The sequence below is a fragment of the Epinephelus fuscoguttatus genome, linkage group LG18 (assembly GCF_011397635.1).
Source record: "Epinephelus fuscoguttatus linkage group LG18, E.fuscoguttatus.final_Chr_v1".
NCBI classification, from domain to species: Eukaryota; Metazoa; Chordata; class Actinopteri; order Perciformes; family Serranidae; genus Epinephelus; species Epinephelus fuscoguttatus.
The window spans coordinates 7856567-7866319 of NC_064769.1; the positions used below are offsets into that span (position 1 = coordinate 7856567).

At 38.5% G+C, this 9753-nt stretch overlaps 1 protein-coding gene across 1 annotated transcript in view; it reads right to left on the reverse strand.

Moving 5' to 3' along the window:
• Positions 1-894, reverse strand: part of lhfpl2a (LHFPL tetraspan subfamily member 2a) — a 61338-nt gene extending 60444 nt beyond the window's left edge. The window contains exon 1 of the mRNA XM_049604696.1: positions 660-894. The gene's annotated coding sequence lies outside the window, so the exon portion shown is untranslated. The remainder of the gene's footprint in view (positions 1-659) is intronic.
• Between the last annotated feature and the right edge of the window lie 8859 nt (positions 895-9753).

Genomic DNA, 9753 nt, shown 5'->3' on the forward strand with positions numbered 1-9753 from the left:
AATATATTTGCATTTTTGACTGAGAGACAAAACAAGAATAAAACATTTGCAGCTAATGAGCATTTCCACCAAAGCTGCAACCTTTAACTGATTCTGTGATTTTAAAGTAATTAGCACAATTTTTGATAAATAATGTCTCTTTTCAGGTAAAAAATCCAAACATAGTCTTGTTTAAGCTTCTCAGACGTCTTTATTTGTCTTAATTGATTCAATTAAAAATACTTAAAAATTGACTATTTGGGATTTTTGATGTCTGTACATGAGTGAGTCCAACCGGTCTCAGTAATTTGGCCACATCATGTGCACTGTCAGGTTATTAAAGGTGTAAGAGACACGCATATGAATCAAACCTGTGATAATGGACCAAGTAAACGGCAGAAAGTCTCAGTGATGAGTGTTACATGAGCCTACATGTGGATCATATATTAGGGGTCACAGTGTGCTGCTGCATTGCCTGGAAAAGCACCAGTCTGCTCGGCTTTCCCTGCCACGACTTTCCCCTGTACAGCAGCTCGGGGAGGAAACACACCACAACTAGAAACACTGGTTAAAGTCACATTTGTGGCTGAGATTCTTCAACGAAGACTTGTTTCATAGACGATCAATCTCCCCGTTGCTGTCTTAGAAAAGTAGTTTCAGAAAGCGAGTTTTCTACTTACGTGGAACTGCTGGCGGTGCGATTTTTCCAAGCGACGACTGTGAAATCCTACGAGTTTAAGAAGCGTTGTATGTCTTCGTGTGCAGTTAAAGTTGTCGGGTTTGGTCCTGACTTGATTTTTTCTTCCTCAGGGTCTCTTCTTCATCCTCCACGTTTTCTTCGGCAACCACAGAAGAATGAATGGTTCCGTCCTCCTCTTCTGGCCCAGACAGACTACCGTTAGGATGGGAGTGACTGACCCTTTTAGCTCCCTCCCCCCATCCACCAATCACTGCTGCTCATACTGGACTCAGGAGACTACTTTATGTATTTAATGTCACTGCAAGTGATCAAATAATATGTGAATGACTATAGTGCTGTGCTGCTGGGGGCTGTAAAATGTGTTTGTTTTCGTTTTCAGATGAAATAAATAAAGTAAAAGCTGCATGAAACCAGTATTTCGCAAATGAAAGTGGGAGATGCCTGAACGGTTCCCATGAAACATCATCAAAGTGGTGGAAAGTAACTACGCACATTCACTCAAGTACAGTTTTGAGGTACTTATTCTCCACTTAAGAATTTCCATTTTATGGTACTTTGTACTTCTACTCCATTACATTTCAGAGGTAAATATGAGCCTACTTTTGACTCCACTAGCCTATGTTTATTTCACAATACTTTAGTTTATAATTAAGAAATATTATCAACAAATAAAATATAACATAGTAGTGGTTATAGATTGAACTACTCGGCAGTAGCCTATATAGAGTAGTGTAATTATGACTACCCCCGCCTTTACCTAGTGTTGGTCCCAGAAATTTTTTATAGGAGTGGCCAGATGGGGCCACTGAAAATCTTGGGATGGCACACCAAAACCACAGGCCATGACTGAATCTGAGGAATGCTATTATGCTGTTGAAGTATATAAACTACCCTAAAACTTCAATTCAAAGCCTAGTCCCAATTAAATACCCAGTCCCCTTGATGAGCCCAGTGTGGCTACACATTCTGACACACAAACTGCTGTTTCAGTTAGACGCCTGGTCTGGTTGATTCATTTTTTTTTTACAGAAGTTCTTTGGATGTATAAAACCAGGGTTGTTGGCTACCTCAAATTATGTGTCTATTCCTCAATTACCCTGTAGGTTATTCATATTCCTTTAGTCCGTGTGGGTCCTCAGATCAAAATAATCAAAAGTTTTTTTTTAATAAAAATTAATTCAAAGAGTGCTGTTTTGACAGGATAAAATAGTGTTGTGTCGATATGCCAGGTGCCATAATCCTCGAGTGCCGTAAATCTCTCTCTCTGTGATCTCTCTTTCTGTTAGAGCGAGATCAAATGAGCAATTCATAACTGATATATTATCTGAAGCCTAGTTTTTAAACAAGTCATATTCATACTGGTTTAGGTAAACAATTTGATTGTATTTCCTGATGTTTGTAGAGCAACAGTTATGTATGAAAGGAATTAAAGGCCTGTCCCAAATAAAGGCCTGTTGATTTCAGTGTGTTAAGTAAACAACAGCCAGGGCTATTAATTGAAGTTTTATGGTAGCTGACTGTGTCATATGGAGAGTTAAGGAATTGCATTGCCTCCTGATATACATTGGTTTAATACTAGTTACTAATTGTCTGATGTGCATAGATAGTGCATAAGCTTTTTAAAATTTAGGGGAGACTGATTGCTACCTACAGAACCCATTTTCATTCAGATATTTTGAGATAAGAGCTCAAGGGGCCCCTTTGAAAATGGCCACACCACCTGCCTCGCCTAACTTTGGAGCATTATTTAGCCCCCTTCCCAAGAAGCTATGCGCCATGGTTGGTACCAGTGGATGTTTTAGGGCACTGACACATAAAGCCAATGGTCAGCCATTTGTCAGTGTTGGGCTGTCGGGGAACATCTGTCGCACTGCCTTTCGTGGTGTGTCACACACTGTTGGCCTTTGTCAGCCCTTATTGGCTCACATCATCTTCTCAAAGAGCTAAAGACAAGAGGGAGTGAGATCAAAACAAACTTGTTATTTGGTACATTTTTTTTTAGCTATTGAGCTCTAGCAAAAATTGTCTGTAATGGTTTGTGTTATTGTTTCTAGCACACAGTAAATATGCTTTGTTCTTTCAACATCACAGTGTTGTCAATGTGCTAACTGGCTAAGTAGCTTCTTGAATCCATCCTGTAGATCTTCCGGTTCCCTTTTTTTAATGGCGAATACAGACTACTGACACCCACTTGTGTGGAGAGTTATTTCCTCTTACACAGGCGCAAAACGTACATGCCAGGTGCAACTTTTTAGCTGAGACGCGGGCAATGTCACCACTAGTTCTATAATGTCGGTCTGGGCCTTAAGGCTGTCTTGTTTCACAAGATACCATGATCTTCACCCTCATGAAGTGCACAAACGCCTCTCAAAGACTGTGATGTAGGCCTCAGATTGTTTTTGCCAGGGGAAGCCAGTGCGGGATCAGTAATTCTATCAAGGTGGAAGTGTACTTTTTTCACCACTGCCCAAATAAATATTGGGGTTTTGTATACCGCTAATTTTATCTATCTTACCTTGGCTTAAAAGAACAATATTACTGTCTAAACATTATAGATGTCCTCTAAAAGACATCATCTAGGTATTTAGGAGATATGATGAGCATTCCTCCCCTTTTTCCTGACATTTTATGTACAAAACAATAAATTAATAAAGTAATCAGCAGATTAATCAATAATGAAAATAATCGTTGCCGGTTGGCAAACTGTAATATGCAAACTACATTACTGATTCATACATTTCTCCCACTACACAGACAGTCAAAATCAAATTTCTTTCTCTGAATGTATTAAATAATTCAACCATTATCACTTAGCATTTCGTCATAATTGTAAAGCAGTTGTTGTCCTGGCATCTCTGATTACCTCTCACTCTGTAAAGACAAGCTATTCACACAGTATTACATGAACATTTGGGTCGTCTACATGTCACAGTCTCTCTAAATCTGAGTCTTAACCTTTACTGAGAGGCTAACAGCTGAGCTAAAGACTCACAGCTCACACCAGTCAATGCAGATTGCTCACATTCTGAAGGCTATACATGTATTCATATGTGCTGCACAGCAGAAAGCCATACTTAGCATTATCTCCAGACATGTGTCTATACATGCACCCGCAATTCCCAGTCCAAATTCTTTTATTCTCACCAAATTCAGTGTGAGGAGGTGCAGCTTGGCCAATTGAAGAACAGGAACAGTGCAAAACAACAACTTTTGTATATTCATGCATGCTTTGCACGACAATGAACGAGTGTGAATGGACTATTTTGAGACTGTTGTGACTAGAAGGAGAACAACTGGTGCCAGGACCTCAGTGCCCTCTTATTTGTGCTCCTCGGTCAGTCAAATGTGACTTGAATGGAGTGTAAACACAAGGGAAGTCTCATGACTTGGTCTGGGAGTTTCTGGCCAAACAACTCTGCAGTAATTGTCAATAATACCAGCCCTGATGTTATCCATCCAGTTCCTGGGATCATTGTTAACCCTGACTGACCTTCAGTTTGACAGTCAGAATGAAAATACTATTGTCTGCAACAGAAATACTCCTATTATACATAATGTAATACATATAACACAATCCTCCAATACATGCAGTTTGAACTACAAGGTTAGCTTCCTAATCAAGGATGTGAGTGGACCTTATATTCTCACTTGTTTAACTGATTAGGAAAACTGGGAAAATTTGGCTTTGTTTAAGATTACAGCCAACAAATTACTTTTATAATCATTTAACACATAAGGTATCAACAAAGTAACACAACAAATATGTACTCTAAGTAGAGGTATTCAACTTGTAACAGTATTACAGTTTAGTTTCCAACTTTTCTAGCAATGTATTTTGGCTCTTAGATTCTTAAGTTAATGCAGTTCAGCTTCCAGTCCTGCCAGTTTCAGAATTCAGTTTCCAGGGTTTTTTTTTTAGCAGATTCCTGTAGCTTTAGCAAGGCTTTGCAATTTCAGCTGTCAGTAGGCTATTCAGACGCATTTTCTGCAGGAATTGCATGTTCAAGTTTATCTTAAAGTCACGGCATACTAAAAATACACAATGAGAAATTATATTGTAAAAAGACTTTAAATAGTGAGAATTTATTATCACTATTATAGTGTACATTATAGGCTAACGTGACAACTAAGTCTATAGAGAAGGATGTACCTGTATAGCTATAAAGCAGTTATGTGCATGATTTCAAATTATGATAAAATAGCAAAGAACAGTCATGTAGATTTAGGGTACCATCTATTATGTCCTTTTATATCATGAGATCATCAACAATTATGTAGCTGAATACACTGTGCAACATACAATAGAAAAGTGTGGTGAGCTACTCCTTGCGTCAGGTGTAGAAATATTTCAATTGCAATGAAATTTCCTCTGGAGAAATGTCCATGTTCCCCAGAGGATGAATCCTACTGACTTTGATGATCCACTGACTTTTTCTCAAGCACCACCATGAGTTTGAAATTTGCAATCTGTCGGATGGATTGCAATGAATCGCCATGAAGTGCAATCACCTCAAACTTTTACTTTGTCCAGTACTATGCTTTATGAGCATATACCGTACCTGCAAAGCTAATGAGATCCCATCAGCATCAGCTGTTGATTAGTGCTTACTAGCAAATATTTGCATGCAAGCACACTAAGCAAAGGTGTGTTGGCATTTAGCTCAAATTGATCCTATTGGTCCATCTTTGTACCCTGTAATTATAACCTCCACCAAGGAGGTTATAATTACATTAAATTCTGGATCGGATCTACAAAATACTTGTCACTGCAAGATGTTTGCGAGGGCATTTAGCATTGGCTGAGAAAAACAATAAATTTACAGAGTAACTTACTTTTTAGGCACACATTCCCTGTACTTCTTCACTGACCTATCAACAAAGTATTTCATTGGTATTCCATAGTATGCACACAACATTTACTCTGTAATTTGCTGGATTTAATCTAAAGTGTTTCTAAAGATTTTTTCAGTCTCTATTCAAGGTTAAGATAAGGGACGTATACTAAGACAATGCTCAGTTTAAGACCTTTTATTGTAATATAAACCAAGAAGGAATTGAGTTTTTATCTTTTGAAGCTTTTCTGTCTTACTCTTAAAAGTACAACATGCTTTAGATACAAGTGTTGCACCTATTGCTATATGAGAGAGTGACACAGAAATGAAATGTTAATGATATAACAATTTAAGAGCTCCAGACTAATAATACCTCCTTGAATGTGATCTTTTGTAGTGGTTTGCCAACACTGTGGGGGCTTTTTTTTGTTAGGTGTGATGAGCTGTCGGATTTCCCCCCTTCGAGGCTCAAGGTTCAACGCATTCCTGGCTGCACTGGTCAGTATGATTTTAATCTGTTTTCACAGGCAGGCAGCACAGACACAATCTTGTTTGGCATTCCAGTCCCACTTCACTCTGAGACCTTCAATGTCTCCTTGTGGACATACCAGAGAGGAATCAAGGGTGGCAGTCGTCTTTGTGTGTATGTGTGTCCCACATGTGCTCACCATTCAAACATCTGAGTCCACACCAGCTATCATATCTTTTACACTGTCATATCTTTCAGAGCTATCACACTGGTGGCACACATAGCTTTGTCACAGCTGAAAAAACAAAACGGGGGGATCGTCAGAGCCAGCAAATCACTGTGTTGATTTAGCAGAGGCAAATCAAAAGTGTCTTTGTCACTCTGTGAGGAAGACTTCACAGGGCCGAGTCAAAGTGCAGGATTAAGTGTGAAAGACACACCAAAACCACTTTGAAAAAAGTATGAGGAGGAGATGAGTTGTGACACTCATAATGACAAGATGGAATAACTTGTCAGGAGGGGTAGTTGACCACAAACGGGGTATGAGAAGTGCAAAAGTGGTCTGCAGCCGAGCTGAGAAACTCAAAGGGGCCGCGGGTTTTAGATGAACGGCACTCAGTGGCAACATCTAATTAAATGAGCTATCCCATCATCTTGAAATGCAGAGTTTTGATTGTAGAGTAAACTAACAGAACGAGCGAGTGACAAATTTGTAGCCTCAGCAATGTAAGAAGCACTTTCTCAGAAACATAAAATAATCATGTGGTATTCTGGTAGTCACCCATTACCAAAATCCCAGTTAAGGTTCCATTTAACAGCCACTTTGGTATAAAATGGTCTCTTTCTTTTAAGCACTATACACTTACCTCAGACCATCACTTAATTCAAGATTAGAAACCATCTATTCTTAAAAAGTAAGAAGAATAAGAAATAAGTTTTTAAATTTTAAGCATGTATGTGGCATCACACACTTGCCTTGGGGGGACATATGGGGTGGACTGTTACTAAATCAATAATTCAGTGAAATATGACCCAAAATCTCAAAAGCCACTCATGAATTAGGCATTGAAGTTCAGTCTAGGCCTTGTTTGACAAAAAAATCCAAACTCAAGGTCCACTTACTGTTTTTTCCCCCCAGAATTTTTAACTGTATCACACAGTCTTCATCACAAGACTCACAATCTTTTAGGATCAGAGTGCTAAAAACTGCTATAAATAAAATGATAGCAATGACTGAGCTTTATCAGATTCACCTTCAAGACAACTGAGCAAAAATTCCTTTCGCAAAAAAAAAACCCATTTGTTATAGTTGAAAGCTCTGGAAAAAGCAAGACAATGAACTTGAGTTGAGATTTGTCTGTCAAACCACTCGTTAATGCTTTTTGAGATTTAGATAAGAGGATGGATACCACTCTCCTGTCTGTCTGTTGAATATGAAGCTAAATTAGCTTATCTTAGCATTAGCAAGACTAGAAACAGGGGGAAACAGCTTTCCAAAGTGAGTCCAAAGCTAAGAATATCCACCTACCAGCATCTCTAAAGCTAAAGTAATTAACACATTGCATCTTTTTATTTAATGTTTACAAAAACTAAAGTATAAAAATCAAAGTTTAATGAGGGTAATGTGTCTGTCTGTTTCTTGGTCAGGCTAGCTGTTTCCCATGGTGAGTGGTAATAACCATCCTACCATACTATTCAGTATGCCAGAAAAAGATTTTGTGTGTCCCAATACATAGTACGTCAAACGCAGTATGCAAAAATACCACAATGTCTTACTGCATCCTTTTGCAGAAAGCAAGCCAGCATGCTTTTCTAGCTATTCTGACTCACAATCCTCTGCTCAGTGGAAGATACATCACATCAGCTGAGCCGCAGACAGATGACAGAAGCCACAGACAAAAATCAATCAATACATGAATCAATAATCTACGATGTACAGTTATAACTTAAAAGTTTAAACATTGTAAAGTAACAACAGCAGAGTTCTCTGGGTTGACCTCAGTTACTTGCATGCTCAGCTAATTGTGCTTTATCTTCAAGTTAAAGTTACGTGATAACGTTAAGACTGGCCGCATGATATGTGAGCAAGAGGGTCAAAGTTCAAGGTGCAACTGTATGATGAAGTAGTGTGCCCTAATTGCTCGGCCGCACCACGTTTGTGGAACAGCCTCCCTCTCCGGCTGAGGGCTGTACAGAGCCTGGACTCTTTTAAAGCAGGCCTGAAAACCTTTTTATTCAAAAAGGCCTCTGACTGTTAATTTGAGCTAATTATAGTGGGGTTTTTTTGTTGTTGTTTTTCATATGTTTTTATACTATGCTTCCAACCTGTAGCGCTCTGAGATCCAAGGATGAAAAGTGCATTACAAATAAAATGTATTATTATTAGTATTATTATTAACATGTGTGGTATCAATCATCTTATCTAACTCTCAGCAAGAGAGCAAATTTTCCAAAAATATTTCTAAACTAATCAACTCATATCTAGCTCAGTTAAGGCTTGTTAATATGAAAATAATTAATATAATTATATTTTTCAAACAGAATCCAAGCATGCTATATACACTGTATATACTGTCATATCCACCTGTCTCATATAAGCAACCTTTTACTGACTGTTTACACACTTCATTGTGTTAGCTGTGTAGTCCTTGTTTAAGCTGTATGTTTATTCTGTGTATGTACACTTAAAAAAAGAGTCAGTTTTCATGTACAAGCATACTTATCCATTAAAGCTGATTGTGTTCACACTGTACAAAGAGCTAAAGAGCTGAGACCAAATTACAACCTGAAATTCAACAATACAGCTTTGGCTTTATGGTTATATGTCTAACACAGTAACAAAAACGAATTTATAAGGAAAACAGGAGTCATCTGACTCTATCCAGCTCTACTGTTTTGCACAATAACCAGCATTGTTATTTGCCTTGCTCAACTGCCAATCAATTCACATGGCAGGTTAAGGGTCACAGTCCACATTAGGACAGGGCCGCCCACTCTCTGCAGGGAGCATTTCCTGTGGTAGTCTGCATGCTGCTGCCAGTGGGAGGTCAATCACCAAGGGGCCAGAGGTCAAAGAGGGTAGGTGTATTGAGGAAATTAGTTTCTCCTGCTTTGATTCCCAGTATGCAAATTGTACCTCTGGAAAAGATTTTTACCCTTTAGTATGTTTGTTTTCTCTGATGTGGTGACTTTAACAGATCAAACACATGGGACACAATCATTATCCACAGCAATCCAGAAGATATATCACCATAACTCTATCTAAATCACTTCCGTGAGAACTGCACATTCATGAATGACTGGCATGTGAGAGTTATTGCTGAAGCCACAACATAAGGGATGCATGAAATGTACAAGAAATTCCTCACATTTTCAACGTCTAAACAGAAATACACTGTCCCAACTAACACATTAAGCACCGAGTCACTACCTGTAAGGCAACTAGAGGGGGCACAAAACCTAAGAACACTTGTAGTTAGCTGAATATTAGCATCCAGCATCTTGTGGTGGAAGACATTTTCAGATTCAGAGGTAAAAGTCCTAAATTCAAAACCTTACTCAAAGTAGGATGTATCAGCAAAATTCACTTCATGCATGACAAGTAAAATAACTCACTGCTCAGTCAAATCTTCCCTGACAGTGTTTTCATATTCTCTCTGATGTTTTTGTATTAATATTAGCGCTACATTAATGTGTATGTTGCATTTTCCTGCTGTAGATGTTTAAGGTTGTTCTTATTGTAACCCCTTATGTACTGCTGGGCTGTTTAATCT